Source organism: Onychostoma macrolepis, chromosome 04, assembly GCF_012432095.1.
Source record: "Onychostoma macrolepis isolate SWU-2019 chromosome 04, ASM1243209v1, whole genome shotgun sequence".
In the NCBI taxonomy this organism is placed as follows: domain Eukaryota; kingdom Metazoa; phylum Chordata; class Actinopteri; order Cypriniformes; family Cyprinidae; genus Onychostoma; species Onychostoma macrolepis.
In genome coordinates this window covers 5,611,696-5,630,292 of record NC_081158.1, presented here as the reverse complement: position 1 = coordinate 5,630,292, position 18,597 = coordinate 5,611,696, and positions in this window count along the sequence as shown.

Below are 18,597 nucleotides of genomic sequence, written 5' to 3'. Positions count from 1 at the left end.
TTGACGTTGAGAGCATAGGTCACAATTTAGATATGCTTTTGAGATAAAAAGCAGTTTTACAGATGCTAGAAACATGGCTTTCAAATGAAAGATTGCTATCAAACAGCACACCTAGGTTCCTGACTGATGAAGAAGAATTGACAGAGCAGCCATCAAGTGTTAGATAATGTTCTAGGTTATTACATGTGGGGTTTTAGGTCCAATAATTAACACCTCTGTTTTTCAGAATTTAGCAGTAAAAATTACTCGTCATCCAGTTTTTATATTGACTATGCATTCCGTTAGTTTCTCAATTTGGTGTGTTTCACTCAAAGAAATATAGAGCTGAGTATCATCAGCATAACAGTGAAAGCTAACACCATGTCTCCTGATAATATCTCCCAAGGGTAACATGTAAAGCGTGAAAAGTAACGGCCCTAGTACTGAGCCTTGAGGTACTCCATACTGCACTTGTGATCGATATGATACCTCTTCATTCACTGCTACGAACTGATGGCGGTCAGATAAGTACGATTGAACTTAAGCTAACTAATGCCAAAAGTTTTAGTCTATTCAAAAGAATGTTGTGGTCGATAGTGTCGAACGCAGCACTAAGATCCAGTAGAACTAATAAAGAGATACAACCACGATCAGATGATAGAAGCAGGTCATTTGTAACTCTAATGAGAGCAGTCTCAGTACTATGATACGATCTAAATCCTGACTGGAATTCCTCACAGATATCATTTTCTGAAGGAATATAATTGTGAGGATACTACCTTTCTAGTATCTTTGACAGAAAAGGGAGATTTGAGATCGGTCTGTAATTAACTAGATCTTTGGGGTCAAGTTGTGGTTTTTTAATGAGAGGCTTAATAACAGCCAATTTGAAGGTTTTGGGGACATATCCTAATGACAATGATGAATTAATAATAGCCAAAAGAGGATCTATGACTTCTGGAAGCAGCTCTTTTAGTAGTTTATATGGAATCGGGTCTAACATACATGTTGCTGGTTTAGATGATTTAACAAGTTTATACAATTCTTCCTCTCCTACAGTAGAGAATGAGTGGAATTGTTCCTCAGGGGATCTATAGTGCGCTATCTGATGAGATACTGTAACTGACGGCTGCAAGGATACAATTTTATCTCTGATAGTATCTATCATAGTTTATAAAGTCATTACTGCTATGCTCTTGGGAAATGCCAACACCTGTTGATGCTTTATTTTTCGTTAATTTAGTCACTGTATTGAATAAATACCGAGGGTTATGTTTGTTTTCTTCTAGAAGAGACGAAAAGTAATCAGATCTAGCAGTTTTTAATGCTTTTCTGTAGGATAGGGTGCTTTCCGCCAAGCTAAACGAAATACCTCTGATTTAGTTTTCAGCTGCTCCATTTTCACTTTCTTTACAGTGTGCTCATTATACCATGACTCTTATCCTTAATCTTCCAAATTTATAGCAACAATAGTTGAGTTTATAGTTGTCATTTTCCTTGTAATTTTTTCTAGATGTTATCCATGTTTGATGTCTCAATGACATGCAAGCTAACAACCAAATAAATGATTTCAGGGAAAAAGGTATTCATTTCCTGTCACATGAGCTCAACTTCCTACTCCTATTTTCAGGAAGCAAAGGCAAAATCCTAAAGAAAGTTAATTTTCATGTTACTAATAAGATTTTGTTGACATATATACATCTACATAATCATGAGTCTCTAGAATCACTCAAACAAAACAACCAAAGAGATTTATAGTTTTTGTATTTGAAAGTAAGCAAATATTGTAAGTATATATATATATCATGAAATTCAGTTGCAAATCATGATATGTTACCTTCTTGTTAAAAACAGCTTGTTAGACAGCAACATGCTAATCATGCAACTTAATGCTAAGATTAACAGCTTGTTTAAAAGTTAACATCATGCTAGCAACATCTAATTATGCTAATTGTAACATTACTTGTGTTAACATGATAACATGATTAGAGTTAGTTTATTAGTGTAGTACAGAAAGCACACTCAATTTTCTTCATAAAATGAGATTTTCTGAAAGTGAGTGCCCTCCACTAATATTGGCATGGTAAATTTGAGCAAATGCTGTGAAAATAAATCTGCACTGTTTATCTTTTTGATCTTTATTCAACAATTCAGAATTAAGCATGCATCTCAATAAATTAGAATGCTAAAAGTTCATTTATTTCAGTAATTTAACTCAAATTGTGAAACTGTGTAAATTCAATGCACACAGACTGAAGTAGTTTAAGTCTGGTTCTTTAATTGTGATGATTTAGGCTCACATTTAACAAAAACCCACAATTCACTATCTCAACAAATTAGAATACTTCATAAGACCAATAAAAAACATTTTAGTGAATTGTTGGCCTTCTGGAAAGTATGTTAATTTACTGTATATGTATTAAATACTTGGTAGGGGCTCTTTTGCTTTAATTACTGCCTCAATTCGGTGGCATGGAGGTGATCAGTTTTGTGGCACTGCTGTGGTGGTATGGAAGCCCAGGTTGTTTTGATAGCTGCCTTCAGCTCATCTGCATTGTTGGGTCTGGTGTCTCTCATCTTCCTCTTGACAAGACCCCATAGATTCTCTATGGGGTTCAGGTCAGGCGAGTTTGCTGGCCAATCAAGCACAGTAACACTATGGTCATTGAACCAGCTTTTGGTACCTTTGGCAGTGTGGGCAGGTGCCAAGTCCTGCTGGACAATGAAATCAGCATCTCCATAAAGCTTGTGTGCCTAAAATTTCCTGGTAGATGGCTGCGTTGACTGTGGACTTCAAAAAACACACTGGACTTCAAGCAACATGGATTCTGTGCCTCTCCACTCTTCCTCCAGACTCTGGGACCTTGATTTCCAAATGAAATGCAAAATTTACTTTCATCTGAAAAGAGGACTTTGGACCACTGAGCAACAGTCCAATTCTTTTCTCCACAGCCCAGGTAAGACGCTTCTGCGTTGTCTCTGCTTCAGAAGTGGCTTGGTAGCCCTTTTCCTGAAGACGTCTGAGCGTGGTGACTCTTGATGCACTGACTCCAGCTTCAGTTCACTCCTTGTGAAGCTCTCACAAGTGTTTGAATCAGCTTTGCTTGACAGTATTCTCAAGCTTGCAGTCATCACTGTTGCTTGTGCACATTTTCTACCCAAATTCTTCCTTCCAGTCAACTTTGAATTTAATATGCTTTGATACAGCACTCTGTAAACAGCCACACCTTTCAGTAATGACCCTCTGTGACTTAACCTCTTTGTGGAGGCGTCAATGTTCGTCTTCTGGATCATTGCCAAGTCAGCAGTCTTCTCCATTATTGTGGTTTCAAAGAACAAGAGATACCCTGAATTTATACTGTAGGGATGGTCATTTATTGAAACTCAAATGTAAATTTTCTAATATTTTGAGATACTGATTTTTGACTTTCATGAGCTGTAAGCTCTAATTATCAAAATTAAACAAAAAAAAACTTTTGAAATGTTTTACTTTACATGCAATGAATCTAAAATATGAAAGTTTTTGAAATAATTACAAGAAAAAAAAACTTTTTCAACATTCTAATTTGAGATGCACCTGTAAACAATTGAAAGTTAGTTCATGATGAAATAAATGTCTAATGAGTATGAATTATTTAATAGAAATTCTTATGAGTAAAATATCTCTGAAGTATATTCCACATATTTACATTTTTAGCACACCCAGGAAAAGGACGTGAATAACTGTGCAATAATTGTAAAATGAACTAAAAAGTTTTTTGGGTTTGAATTTGTTTTCTTCGACTTGATCTGTTAAAGCAGTTATTTGAGTTAGATGCCAAATGTTTTTATTCAAATTTTTATTGAAGGAATACAACATTTTGCAGGCAACTATAGTTCCGCTTTCAAATATGATTTTCAGTAAATGCAGAAAATAAATGCAGAACTGTTCACTAGGACACTATTATATTATATGCATGACATTCAGAAAATTTACAAATTTATGTAAGGAGCAACCGATCTAAAGTGCTAGAAAAGAGAGAGTCCATAGTTCCTGTTACATCAAGTTGTTCTGAGCTATTGGATATGCTGAGGAACTGAGATAAGTCAGGAAGATTATTTATAAAGCAGTCTTTTGTAGAGGTAATGGTTCTACCATATTTGTAACAAGAAGTTGGCTTTACAGCTTTAGCTATATGGAATATACAGGAGACTAGATAATGATCTGAGATATCATCGCCTGCTGCAAATTTCAACGCCACTGACATCAATTCCATGTGACAGTATTAAATCTAGAGTATGATTTCGACAATGAGTAGGTCCTGACACGTGTTGTTTAACACCAATAGAGTTTAGAATGTCTATAAATGCTGATCCCAACGAATCTTTCATTATCAACATGGATATTAAAATCACCAACGATTAGGACTTTATCTGCAGTCAGCACTAACTCCGATAGAAGATCAGAAAATTCTTTAATAAAGTCTGTATGGTGCCCTGGTGGCCTGTATACAGTAGCCAGTACAAACATCACAGGATTTATCATTAACACTTGTTTTGGATAACGTTATATGAAGCACCATTACTTGATCGAATTATACTTGAAACCCGACCTCTGAGAGATACTGAAAATATTGCTATAAATTGTAGCAACACCTCCCTTTACCTTTTGGACGCGTTCATGTTTGTAACAGTAATCTTGGGGTGTAGACTCGTTTAAAGTAATGTAATCATCTTGTTTTAGCCAGGTTTCTGTCAGACAAAGCACATCTAGTTTATGGTCAGTGAACATATCATTTACAAAAGTGCTTTTGAAGAAAGGGATCTAATATTCAATAAGCCAAGCTTTATCATGTGTTTATCTGTATTATATCGGTTTTTATTTGTTGAACATCAATTAAATTGTTACTATTACTTTGGTTTGGATGTTTTCTGTATTTTCTAGTCGGAACAGACACAGTCTCTATAGTGTGATATCTAGGTGAAAGAGTTCTATGTGCTGAGAATTAACTGACTTCTGTGACGTGAGGAGCAGATGCTCGGTTTAACCAGTCTGTCTGCTTCCTGACCTGGGCCCCAGTTAGTCAAGTACAACTTAAGACTATGTGCTTTCTAGAAAACACACTGAGGTCAGACGTAATACATATTACACACATTATGTACATTCATGCCTCTCAGGCTTATCCACACATTCGAGGAAATACTGCTGTTGTTCTTAGTATTATCATTTGTTCTGTTTCACCAATGGCTGTAAAGTATGTTGGTGAGTTTGTTGAATATTTCTTATGGATATGTATTTATGACAGGAAAAATGTGTCTCTGTCTCACCTCCTGTCTCACAGTGAGCACAAGCTCTCTGCAACAGCTCTTTCTGTGTCTGCTGTCATGGCTGTCTGGTCACAGCCTGTACTGGTCAGGATCTGCTTTGTGTCTGACAAGATAATCTTCCAATTCATAATATTTAAGGTCCATATAGTTGTAATTTACTGTGTTTTAGTCTCTGATCCCAATGTTCAGATATATATTTTTAGATTGTTTGATAATTTGATTTATTTTGATGTTTGGGTGAGAACATTGTGAGACTTAGTGTTAGTATTAGTCATTAGTAAGTCTCAGAACCAGCTGACTGAGTGGACTCTTTTCTCAGTTCTTGGGTTTGTAGTGATTTAAATGTAGCATTCTGTGGGACCATTTAAGATGCATACAGAATTTGAGGATCTTTTTGTATATTTATAATCAATGGAATCGAATTTACATGCATTATTGGGTGTTCTCCTTTGTAATTTTAGGATCATTTTGCAGAATTCTGTGTAGGGCTTCTGTTGGATGTCTGTCCCATCTAGTGTAGCTGATCACTGAGTGACCCAAACCTCACTTCCATACAGCGCTATGGGCTGAATCACACTATCAAAGATTTTACACCAAATTGGCGTATTTCAATATTTTGGAACTTGATTTAGAGCTCTTGAGCTTTATCTTTGAGAGCATTTACTGCCATACTGAAACTCCCAGATGCAGTGATGATCAGGCCGAGGTAAGTGTACTGCATGTGTTCTAGGTGCTGCCAGATTGAACATATACTGTATTTTAATAGGCAAGCGGTAACAACCCCATATCCGGACATGTCAGCGCCATGTTTTATGGAGTTTTTCCATAGACACATTTCAGTTCAGTTCAGTTATTTGTATAACTTTTTTCACAAAACAAATTGTAAAAAGCAGTTTAATTGAAAATGAAAGGTTCTTCATTATATTTAGAAATATTTATATTTATATTTACTATAACAGCCATAATTTAAATAATTATAATTTAACATTAGAAGTGTTGAGTAGATATTATTTTAATATGTTTAGATTTATAACATTGGTTAACACCTCCATGTTTATTCTGTAATGGTTTGCTCTGTTTATTATCACTGTCTTTGCACCTTTTTAGAAAGAAAGGAAGATGGAGCAACACAGTTTTTCCAGTTTATTTGTTTTAGTTCATTGTACGGACATCTAAACAGTGAAATTAGAACAAGACAGTCAATTCTTTTGAAGATTATAGCTTGTTGCTATACACAAAGTCAAAAAGCTCATCAAGAAAGTTGAACGGCTGTGACAAAAGCTGTTTGGCTTCAGGACGTTAGAACCTCAGCAATTCAAGATCATGTGATTGAAGGTACTGTCAGAAGTCTTTTCACTAATGGAGTTGTGAAGAAGACTAGAAACCATTGTAGCACTTATTTTAACCCTCTGGGGTCTGAGAGTGTTTTGGGGCTCTGAGAAGTTTTGACATGCCCTGACATTTGTGCTTTTTCAGTAGCTTATAAACATTTTAATGGCTAAAGTCTAAAAACACTGTATTCAGCACAAACTGGGCTACAATAATATGTGAGCAGCATGTACGCATGATTGTGTTTTGAGAAAACAACGTTTATGCGTGGTTAGAAAACTAAAATTTTAAAGTAACTGAAATAAGGCCATAAAACACATACAGAACATTTGTTCACAAGACTTTTGAGAACTGGATCTTGTAGCCTAGAATATTTGCTTCAAAATGATCTGAAAATAATCTAACTCACTCATTCAGAGAAAACAATATATTGATTTAAATTTTCTAAGTCACTTTTTGAGTAGAAAGGGTCTATGAGAGGCGTGACTCACACCTGAGAAGACAAAGGCCTACATGCTACAAGAAAGAAAGAATGTGAGGAAAAAGAAAAATGTGTATACATATAACTATCACATAAAATAACTTGAGATTCACTTATGAGTGCAGTTAAACAGTTTATTAGGAACAAGCAAACAAAACAACAGAAGAGTCAAGACATCGTGTAATATTCAAAATATCCAAAACAGTGGCAGGAAACTGGAACCCAAGAAACGGGAGACAGCAGAAACTGCATGAGAAAACACAAAACAGACGTGAGCAACACAAAACAGACAAAGACATGTTAAGTTTATTATAAACATGTTTGATATTTGCAAACAGAGTAGGCTACTTATAAAGATTGGTCTAAACTTTTACAAACTTTCATTGCATGTTTATGACAGGATAGTTATATGTTCTATAAACAATGATATAAAAGTAATGTCTATCATATTTCAAAATGTGCACTGATTTCACATTTTATTCTGAGTTATAGTTTGAAAAGTTCAACTAGTAAATGCGTTCAACTTGTCAACAACAATTATCGAATTAACAAGAAACATTACTTACGGTAAAAAAGATCTTTATTCCAGCTGCATATTTTGTGAGGTAAACAAAGATTTTTCTCAGCGTGTCTTCTGGGGTAAACAATTTATTCAGCATGTTCTTCCAAAACTGAAAAGTATCAGATGAATGTTGCTGCTTTGTTTATGGTGTACATAGCACATCTCATGTAGATTTGTACATCAATAGCGTGAGCTGAGGTCTGCATTATTGTCTTAAACGGGACACCAGATTTCATGACAGGATTAAATTAAAAATGTGTTTGTAACTCTATATCTAACAATACCTTGTTTGACATCTTTTCAGAACAACATATCTGCACTTTATTCAGGTACAGCCTGCATGACTGTTATGCACTGCATGCATGAACCAGTGTTAGTCTGTGCAGCATGTATAACGATGCTCAGATAGGCTAGCCTACCATGGTGATGAATATACTCTGAGACAGAACAGGCATTGTCGAGTGACAGAGCAGATAAAGATGGAGCAAAGTGTATGTTTTGTCTAAGAATCAACTCGGTTTTGTTTATATGCTTAGCCTATAATTTGAAATGACAGATGTAATTTATTTATTTATTTTCCAACACTTTTCCTAGGCTACTGTTTACAGCAAGATGTTAAACAAATTTGTATTTTGACAAGACAACAAAATTTAATAGGCCGTTGTACAACCTACATTTATTTCCCTCTATGACACTTGTTCCTATTGTGTTGTAAAGGTTAAACAAATTGTATCCTGACAAGACCAATAAAATAAAGAATACTATTTTTGTACATTTTTATTTTCTCTGTGACAATTTTTTTTCCTATGTGTTGGCAGAAAAAAGATGAATTTTGTGTCTTTAAGACACAAAATTGCTTTAACATTTTGTCAATAAAAGACACTTGACTTCGAATAAAAATAACAAATAATTTTGTGCAGACTACACTTTATTTGTTAGCCTATCTGTCTTTCTTTCAGTAGAGGAAATTTAAATGTGTGATTCTGGAAACAAGATCAATTAAAACAGTCGCAGATCAGCGTGAGCAGTCTCGTGACCTAATTAGAGATAATGAGACCAGACAAAACTGGACATGTCCTTGGTTTCATACATTACTTTATCACAGAATATTTGTTTTCGTAAGACTTACTTCATTTAACAGTAGACTGCTATAGATATATTTATCATGTCTCTCTGTGAAGTATTTGCTGAGTTACAGTTCATTTTAGTAACGGGTTTCAAAAGCAGTTACAGAGAGAGTGAGACTGAGAATGCACCCTGTTTGTTTTATTCTTCAAAAGCACAAAGTTTAGTTGTTATTATGAGTGTATACAAATAAAGTAGACCACAGATTGAATGGTGTATTTCTCTTATCTGTACGATCAAATGGCAGAGTAATAAGCTCATTTCGCCTTATCAGGCCTGCTCAAAAGATTTGTCAACCCAGAGGTTAAATCATCAGTAAATGTAAAAATGGTCACCAAAGATCTTCATCATCTTCCTTATGAAACTTGCAGAAGCTACAAAGGCCTTGAGGTAGCCTGTTATTCATGCAACCCTACAAGTGAATGCTGTGTACTTTGTCATTTCATGTAGTGGGATACATAAACCAGAAGTCAAATCCATAGTACTGAACAATGAATTGTCACGAGAAAGACAATCCTCTTGATGAGGCAATACATCTTTCACGGTGCACATTGTAATGAAGTCAAAAATTGCCATGGTTTGTGCTGAAAAGAAAACATGAATTCGCTAACAGATTTGTATTATATCTTCCATTTCATTCAGAGCAACACGCAACTTCTGGTACAGAACTCGCAAAAGGTAAGCAAAATGGTCCTCATCAAATGACGTGACACAAAGTCTTTGAGCCACAGTCAAGAGAATGTCTAAAAAATGGACTCATATTCACTGAAATAGCTTTGCTTTCCAAAATCGGATTTTATTATTTTAAGTCAACAGTCTAAAACATTTTGAAGCCTGTTGCTTAGTATCAGATTTATCTGTTCAGTTGCTGACCACTGAACGCTTGACCGTAGTGTAGACTCAGGCCCTGTTTAATCCTCTAACGCTACAATTAATGACAGTGTTTTCAGCATTACCAGTTTGTCGCTCATTGATCAACTTCAGTGATATCCAGACCCCAAAGAGGAGAAACAACAGACCCACCAAAACTTTTCTAGAGGCAGAATGGAATTAGATAGTTCCACCATGACAGTATTGAGTTTAGACAAGATGTTTCAGGTAGATGACTGCATGATTAGTAGTAGTAGTAGAACATCTTATTTGTTTTATGCAATTTACAGCTTAAACCTCACAAAACCAAAAACATCACAAACCTCAGGCATCTACAATAATTCTTCATGTACTATTTAAATTCAGGACACCTTTACACTCATAACTGCATTTGAAACAAAAAGGCCTAGAAGCTTTAGTCCTCCACTTATATTTATATCGCCTGCCTGAGGGAAGCAGTTCAAATTCTAAATACAAAATGTGAGATGTATCATAAGATAGTCAAAGATTTCCTAAGAACATTCCTCTCAGAGCAGACAAACCCAGCTGTACAGAGCCTGTAATCTTTGAAAATTAACGATGCTCTGCAGCTGGGATCTACTTAACATTTAACCATAAAACCAACAAATCATGCAAAGGTCAAACAGTTTCAATAAAAGATCTATAAAACATTATCAATATGATTTATCCACATCAAAGGACTTAAGCTTCAATAAATAACTGTTTTGTGCTTTCGAATAATCAGATTTGTGTTTTAAAAAGCTTATCATGATTAATATACCCAAATACTGTATGAACTGATTCTCAACTTCTTTTATGCAATACTTTAGATGGAATGTCAACAGAATTATAAAATTCTATTGACATATCTTTATTTGGAGACATTAATTTGTAAATAAGAACTCACACCAATAACAAATTCACAATGCCCATGTTTGTGTCACCTTGTTTTAACAGACTTAGACCACTGTATCATCGGCATATTTAATAATATGTCTGTCATATTGACTTAGGCTGTCAAATTACAAAAACAATTGAATTTTGTACTAAAATATTATCGATATTTGAATTTAACCCTCTGTCTGAGGTCATTTTGGGGCTTGAGATGTTTTGACATGCCCTGATTTTGTGCTTATTTCAGCTACTTAAACATACTATTGACCAACATGTAATTTTTTTGTATTCAGCACAAACTATAACATGACCAAGATGGATGTACATGTTTGCATTTTTTAGAAAAAAATATGTTAGTAAGTTTAAAAAATGTAGCTGAAATAAGGCCTTAAACCATACTAAATAGTCCTGACCAAGACTTTTGAGTAATCAGTCTTGTAGCCTAGAATATTTACTTCAAAATTATGTGAAAATCATTCTGCTTACTCATTCACAGAAAACAATATATTGATTTAAAATTTTCAAGACATGTTTTGTGATCGAGGGTCTATATGTAGACAATGGCCATTATTATGAGTCTCACCTGAGAGACAAAGGGCCTCCTATTAATGGCCCATCAGTGTGACTGTGACTTTGAGGCAAAGAGAGAATGTGAGGAGATTGAAAAAGTTTTTTTTAATTATTTGTATTTATTTACAACACAGTATAATCAAAACATACATAATGATCAAAGACACATTATGCACACTGATCTAACCACAGAGATGAACAGACTTTGAGTCATTCCTGCACAGATTCTGTTCAACAAGTGAAACAAAATCATACCTGATATTTACGTTATTTATGTTTTACTTCTTTCCATGCATTCAAGAAGAAAAAAACATAATCAGTAGAGAAGGAGCTTTTTGACATAGAATATCAGTGTAGTTGAACATCTGATGTTGGTGCAGCCTCAGAGGAAAACAGTTTGAAGAGACATCAGGATTCATCTGGTGCTGGTATCTGATTCAATAAACACAAACAAAAAACATTTGTGAGCATGTTAATAGGAACATCTGTATATATATATCATAAATATCATATATATCACTATCATAAAAAGAGAAAGAAATCTTATATCTGAGAACTAATTATTATTGTTTAGCACGTTATTAAAATCTATTTCTGAACAGAGTAGGCTATTAATAATAAACATGTACTAAACATACTTAGAATATTCATCATGTTACAGTGTACACTCATATTGTCAGGATGGTCAGAGATGAGGCGAGGACTCAAGTGCAGGAGAAAGTGGGTCTTTTAATAATAAAAAGAGAACAAAAAACCACTCAAGAAAACAGGCAGGCAGGCAGAGACCACAGCACATGTAAAACCACACATGAAACATCTGACATAAAACAACGACAGCACAGGACTGCAGACACCAGGAGACTATATGAGCCAAACGAGGAGGACACAGGTGAAGGAACTGAAACAATAATGAGATAACAAGGAGGGCGGGTCAGACAATAGACAGGAACTGGCACAAACAACAAACAATCTGTGCTGACACACAGTGACATCTGGTGGCCAAGGGGCACACCAGCATGTGACACAACCCCCTTTAAGGAGCGGATTCCAGACGTCACACACTAAAACAGAAACCAAAAAATGTCTGAAGGAGGGCCGAGGCGGATCAGAGAGATGGTCCAGGCCCAAAGCAAAACCTGGGCACTGAGGCAGCGCCGGGATACCCAGGGCAGAGCCAGCGGCCACCACAGCAGTGTGTAGCTGCCACCCTGAAACAGTGGTGGCTCTGCTCTTGTGAGCTGAGGATCGTGAGAGGCCATGAGCTCTGTGACCACCGCCAGAAAAAGAGCCGCTAACCTCGTGAGCGGCACCGCAAAGGCCTGAGATGATTCGGAGAAAGGCAGCGACACCAGCTAGCTCTGTGAGCAACCACCGCTGAACCTCGTGAGCAATTTATGAGGACAAAGAACCTTGTGTGTACACCGCCGCACATAATCCTGAACCTTGTGTGCATACCGACTGAATGCGGACACCGTGTAACCTTGTCAACCGTCTAACTGTGAGCGGGCGCCGCCGTTCAGGATCGTGAACCACCGATTGTGAGCGCACGCCAGAGGAACGTGAGAGGCCACCGCTAATCGTGAGCGGCACAGGCCTGAGATGAGCCCCCTGGAGAAAGCTCAGCGACACCACCGCTGAGCTTGTGACAACCAAACCTCGTGAGCGGGCACCGCCGTCAGGATCATGAGCGACAAAGCCGCCTGAACCTTGTGTGTTGACATGATTTATAATGCTACCGCCGAACCTTGTGCGGACACCGCTGAATGTGTGCGGACACCGCCGCTGAACCTTGTGTGCGGACACCGCTCTGAACCCTGTGAGCGGGCGCCGCTGAGGATCGTGAGACCACCGCCGTAGTTTGAGCGGCACCGCCGAGAGGAACGTGAGAGGCCACCGCCGCTGAACTCGTGAGCGGCACCGCCGCCAAAGGCCTGAGATGACGCTAGAAAAGCTCAGCGGAACCACCGCCAGCTTGAGCGGGAACCACCGCCTGAACCTCGTAGCGGCACCGCCGCTTCAGATTTATCGTGAGGACAAACAACCTTGTGTGCGGACATTTCACGCAACGGAGTATGTTCACAGTAATGTGAGCCGCCGCCGCTTATCTACATCCATTCTGTGAGCGGGCACCTGAGAAATGAGAGGCCACCGCCGCTAACCTGTGAGCGGCACCGCCGCCTCAAAGGCCTGAGACAGCCTAGAAAAGCTAATTATGCTACATGGGCCTGACCATTTGATTTTTTAGACATTTTTTTGGTTTCTGAGTGTGTGGAGGCCTAATCCGCCTAATTGTGTCACATTGGTGTGCTGTTGGCCACCAGATGTCACAGTGTGTCAGCACATGGCTTATTGTTTGTTGTTTGTGCCATGTGCTCTGTCTATTGTCTGATTCCTTGTTATCTCATTATTGTTTCAGTTCCTTCACCTGTGTCCTCCTGTTTGGCTCCCATATAGTCTGGTGTCTGCAGTCCTGTGCTGTGTCCTTTGTCAGATGTTTCAAAATCTGTTTACACATGTGCTGTGGTCTCTGTATGTGTTTTTTTCTGGTTTTTTTCTCTTTTATTATTAAAAGACACTTTCTCCTGAGAGTCCTCGCCTCATCTTGACCATGTGACAATATGAGTGTACACTGTAACATGATGAATGCTACAGTCTAAGTATGTTTAGTACATGAACACATACATGAAACATCTGACAAAACAACGACACAGCACAGGACTGCAGACACCAGGAGACTATATCAGCCAAACGAGGAGGACACAGGTGAAGGAACTGAAATAATGAGATAACAAGACTCAGATTAAGACAGGAGAGCACATGGACAAACAACAACAATTATTTACACACAGTGACATCTGGTGGTAATCACACCAGCACCGTGACACATTACTTTTATTGTTTTATATAGAGCATGAAAACATCATAGCAGTAAGAAATTTAAATACAATGAATTGCCTATCATATTCAAAATGTTTTACACGATTTCAAACATTGTAGTCAGGAATTATAGTTTGGGAAAACCCAACTATGATTTTGTAGTCATATAGTCTAGTATGTATGATTTTATAGTAGCCTATGATATGATTCTGTAGCCACAGACTCAAGCATGCTTTGTACAATAAAAGGATGTACTTTGTACTATAAAAATGATATTTTATATCTGAGAAACTAATTATTATTGTTTAGCACGCTATTAAAATATATTTGTGAACAGAGTATTAATAATAAACATGGTCTAAACATTCTTAAACGCGTAGCATTCATCATGTTGTCGTTGGGGAAAACCCAGCTAACTGTTAGTAAATCTGTTCAGGTTTATGTCACAATAAAACGTTAACTAATGTAAAAAGAAACATTTACTCATCTCCTCTGCTGGATGAAATCGTGTTCTTCTTCGAGGGAAATCCTGCTTTTACTCGCCTTCCAGAAACGAACAGTAGCGCGATGAAGGACCTCCTCTTTGTTTGTGTTGCTTGCACGCGCACTACCACGTGGCTATTTACATATGAACAGCGAGCACAGGGCGGGTCACATTAGAGATAATGAGTCAGACGGAAAGATTGAACATCGTGTGGTTTCATACGGATTACTTCATCACAGAATGTTTGTTTTCGATAAGTTTCATTTCAAAGTAGACACTTCAAGCTTTCTATAGATATATTTCTCATGTCTCTGTGTGAAGTATTTGCTGAGTTACAGTTCATTTTAGTGACGTTTCTAAAAGCAGTTCATGGAGACGGAGAAGACAGAGAGCGCACCCTGTTTGTTTTCTTTATTCTTCAAAAGCACAAAGTTTAGTTGTTATTATGAGTGTACACAACAAAAGTAGACCCTTACAGATTCGAATGGTGTATTGCTCTTATCTGTACGATCAAAAATGGCAGAGTAATTCAAGCTCATTTCGCCTTATCAGGAAAATCTGCCTCAAACGCATATATGCGTTTGTCGACCCCAGAGGGTTAAAGGCATAATTTCTGTTAGGGGAAAAAGCTTTTGGCTTCTCTCCTGAGGCCACAAGAGGGCGCATCGAGCAAAATATTACTAATGCACGTTTCTTCAGAGCAATTAAAATAACACGAAAAATCTTTGAAAAAAGTGCATAATGTTTAAAATAATGTTTATAAACTATATATAATTAATTACGTATCTTAAACAATTAGAAACAAAAACCGTCGTATGAATGTATAGTTTAATACAAAGGACCAAAAACCAAACACAAAGAGCAATTTTTTCATTTAAAAACATGAGATGCAGTGGGATGCAGAAAAACCGCCATAAAGTCTCGACATGTTTTTTTTTTTTTATTTGAACTTTCATTCATTTTACATGGATTTCTAAACATGCGGCTCTCTTGTGTGAGACGCGAATGCTACGGTGATAGATGTCCCTCTAGAAAATGCAATAATATGCGTTCTGTGTGAACGGCTTGGTTTCAGTTTTGACGTAAACAACATAATCTCCGCATTTAAGTTATCTTTTTCTGCAGTATTTTGAATGAGCAGCGCCGCATCCAGTGGGTTCAACTGGATAAGCTAAAAAAAACATTAAAATGCAACGACACTCACATCGTCATCGCATCTTGTGTGCCACATATAAGGTTGCCTCCCAGCCAACATCTGTGTGTGGGGCCCATGTGGGTTTTACATGGGCTGAAAAAGTGGGCCCAAAATGGGATTGTCCGTGGGTTCCATAATGGCCCAATGCCAATTGCCCACATGGATTTCATGTGGGATTGATCTTGCCAACAGGTGGGCCCAACTGGGCAACATGTGCAAGACCTATCTTGGCCCCAGCTTTATTTTTTTTATGTGGGTACTACAAGGGCTGAAATATGGGTTGTAAGTGGGTTTGTCCACTGGTTCCATGTTGGCCCTGTGCAGCTTACCCATGTGGGTTTTATGCAGGATTTCCCTGGGCTTTAGGTGGGGCCCAACTAGGGATAATATGCAAAACCCATCTGGGATCCATCTAAGTATAGGTTGTAAGTGGGTTTGTCCACGGGTTCCATGTTGGCCCCATGCAACTTATCCATGTGGGTTTTATGCAGGATTTCACTGGGTTTTAGGTGGGGCCCAACTAGCGATCATATGCAAAACCTATCTGGGTGTTAGGGTGGGCCCAACAAGACAATATGCTTAAAATTTCAAATTTATTGAAACTACCCATCATATTATGCTATATTCTGATACCTAATTGTTAAAATTAATGTAATTGTTCAAGTTAACACATTTTGAACCTGTATTTGAACCAGTGTTTACTGAAAGCTTTGAACATTTGCACAAGAAAAAAAAAACTGGGGACAGTTAGAAGCAGCAGCAACTATACATTTTTCAGTACTGCTTACACTGCAGACAGACATTTGTGCATTCTAGACACCCTCAGTCCTCCTCTGTCTCTTGTACCAATTTTGAGAGTTCCCCCTCAGCTTCTGGCCGGTTGACCTTTGACATCAGTGCAGTCTTCTAAAGAGCCTCTGCAAAACACATATTTATTACTTTTTTAGATATACAGCTATACAAGATAACATTAAATTAGCACTTTTGTGCTTAGCTGAATCATGGTTATACTAAAATTAAAAAAAAAAAAAAAAAAAAGAAAAGGACTTTTTAAAAATTTTCAGGAAGATGATGTATGAGGATGCTGCCCTCCCCTACAGTAAGGAAAACAGAGTAAAAACCAAAGTGTTTATGCCATTCAACTTTTTTAGGATGTGTTTAGTAAACGTGAAATATTATGCTACTTACCATAAACATAACATATGGTTAAAATACCATATGAACTTATACAAAGGATAAGAAAAAACTTCAATTGGAATGGTCAATGTATTGGAATATCACTGGAAGGGCAAATTAATAGAGAATTACTGTTTATTTATTCAGACAATTCTGATTTCAAATTGTAATCACAAAATCAGCTTATAATGTATGCATATGCATTTTAGATATTTTTCTGTTAGGTAGTTTCTCATGTTCAGATTCTCTGACATGGACGGAATAGATTGACAAAATAATGCATAATAAAGTTTTTTTTTTTTTTTTTTTTTGTGAGGCACCACTGACCTCCACAGTATGAAAAAAATAATATGAAGTCCATGGTACCCCACAACCATTTTCAAAATATCTTTTGTGTTGAGCAGAATAATGAAATTCATACAGGTTTGGAGCAACTTGAGGGTGATTAAATGATGACATAAGTTAGAGCTGCATGATTCTGGATGCATAGAGAATTCCAATTTTTTTTTAGTTTCAGACATTACGATTCTGAACAGACAACTAAAAATAAAATGTAATTTACTAGAAGTTCTGACAAAATGTTAATGGCTGCAGTCTATTTAAAATGTTTAATCTTGAATGAATAATAAAAGAAAAAATGCATGATTAAATCAGTGTTTCCAAACCTTTTTTCTGCCACGGCAGTTTTGATATGTAAAAAATCAAATATTTCTGGAGAAACCTGAAAATGTGCATCTGCGCCCATCCAACCTGACAAGAGCTTGAGAGATGAGAAGGATGGCAGATAATTGCCAAATGCTGATGAGCAAAGCTTGTCGCATCAAACAAAAAAAACTTGAGACTGTAAAGGTTCTTCAGCTAAATATTTAGTTACTGAATACTTATGTCAGTTTTTTTATTTTTAATACATTTACAAAGTTGTGACAATTCTGTTTTTGCTTTGTCAGTATGGTGTAGATTGATGTGGAAAAAAGTAATTTAAAGCAGTTTAACATAAGGCAGCAGCATAACAAAATGTGGATTATTTTTCCGCAAGGCACTGTATATGTGTCCCCATATATTTCTGATAATATTTGTAGAGAAACATAACACTTTTAATCCAGAATCATAATTATACATTGTATTAAAGGGATATTTCATTCAAAAATGAAAATTCTGTCATCGTTCACTCACCCTTATGTTGTTCCAAACGTTGGTAACTAGACAGTTAACGGGCCCCATTGATTTCCACAGTATTTTTTTCTTCCTACTACTGTATGGAAGTCAATGGCTACTATGAACGGTTTGATTATCAACATTCTTCAAAATATCTTTATTTCTGGATTTACATTGGATTTTCCCATCAGAAACATGAATTACCATTCTATCTTTCTTTGCTTGGGCTATTTCATTATCTGTTACTAACCAACTGACCATAAAATTCTGGAGTACTTCTGTGGAATCAGGCAGCTGTTGCTAGGGGTTTGAGTTCTGCATCTCAAAGCCACTATAATCCCATTATTTTGATAGATAATTAGCCTTCTTTAACCCGTTCTTCATATTGCACAATGACCATTTTCTGGATATTTTGAACCGTTTAGATTTTGAAATAACTATATGGAGATAAGCATGAGCTTTGCAGGCCATTGCTGATGGCACACTGGGTTTAATTTGATTTGTATATTCCAGGGCTCTTCAACTCCTGACTCGATCATGAACCAACAATCCTAAATGTACTGTTGAGTTTAGTTCTATCTCTAACCAAACAC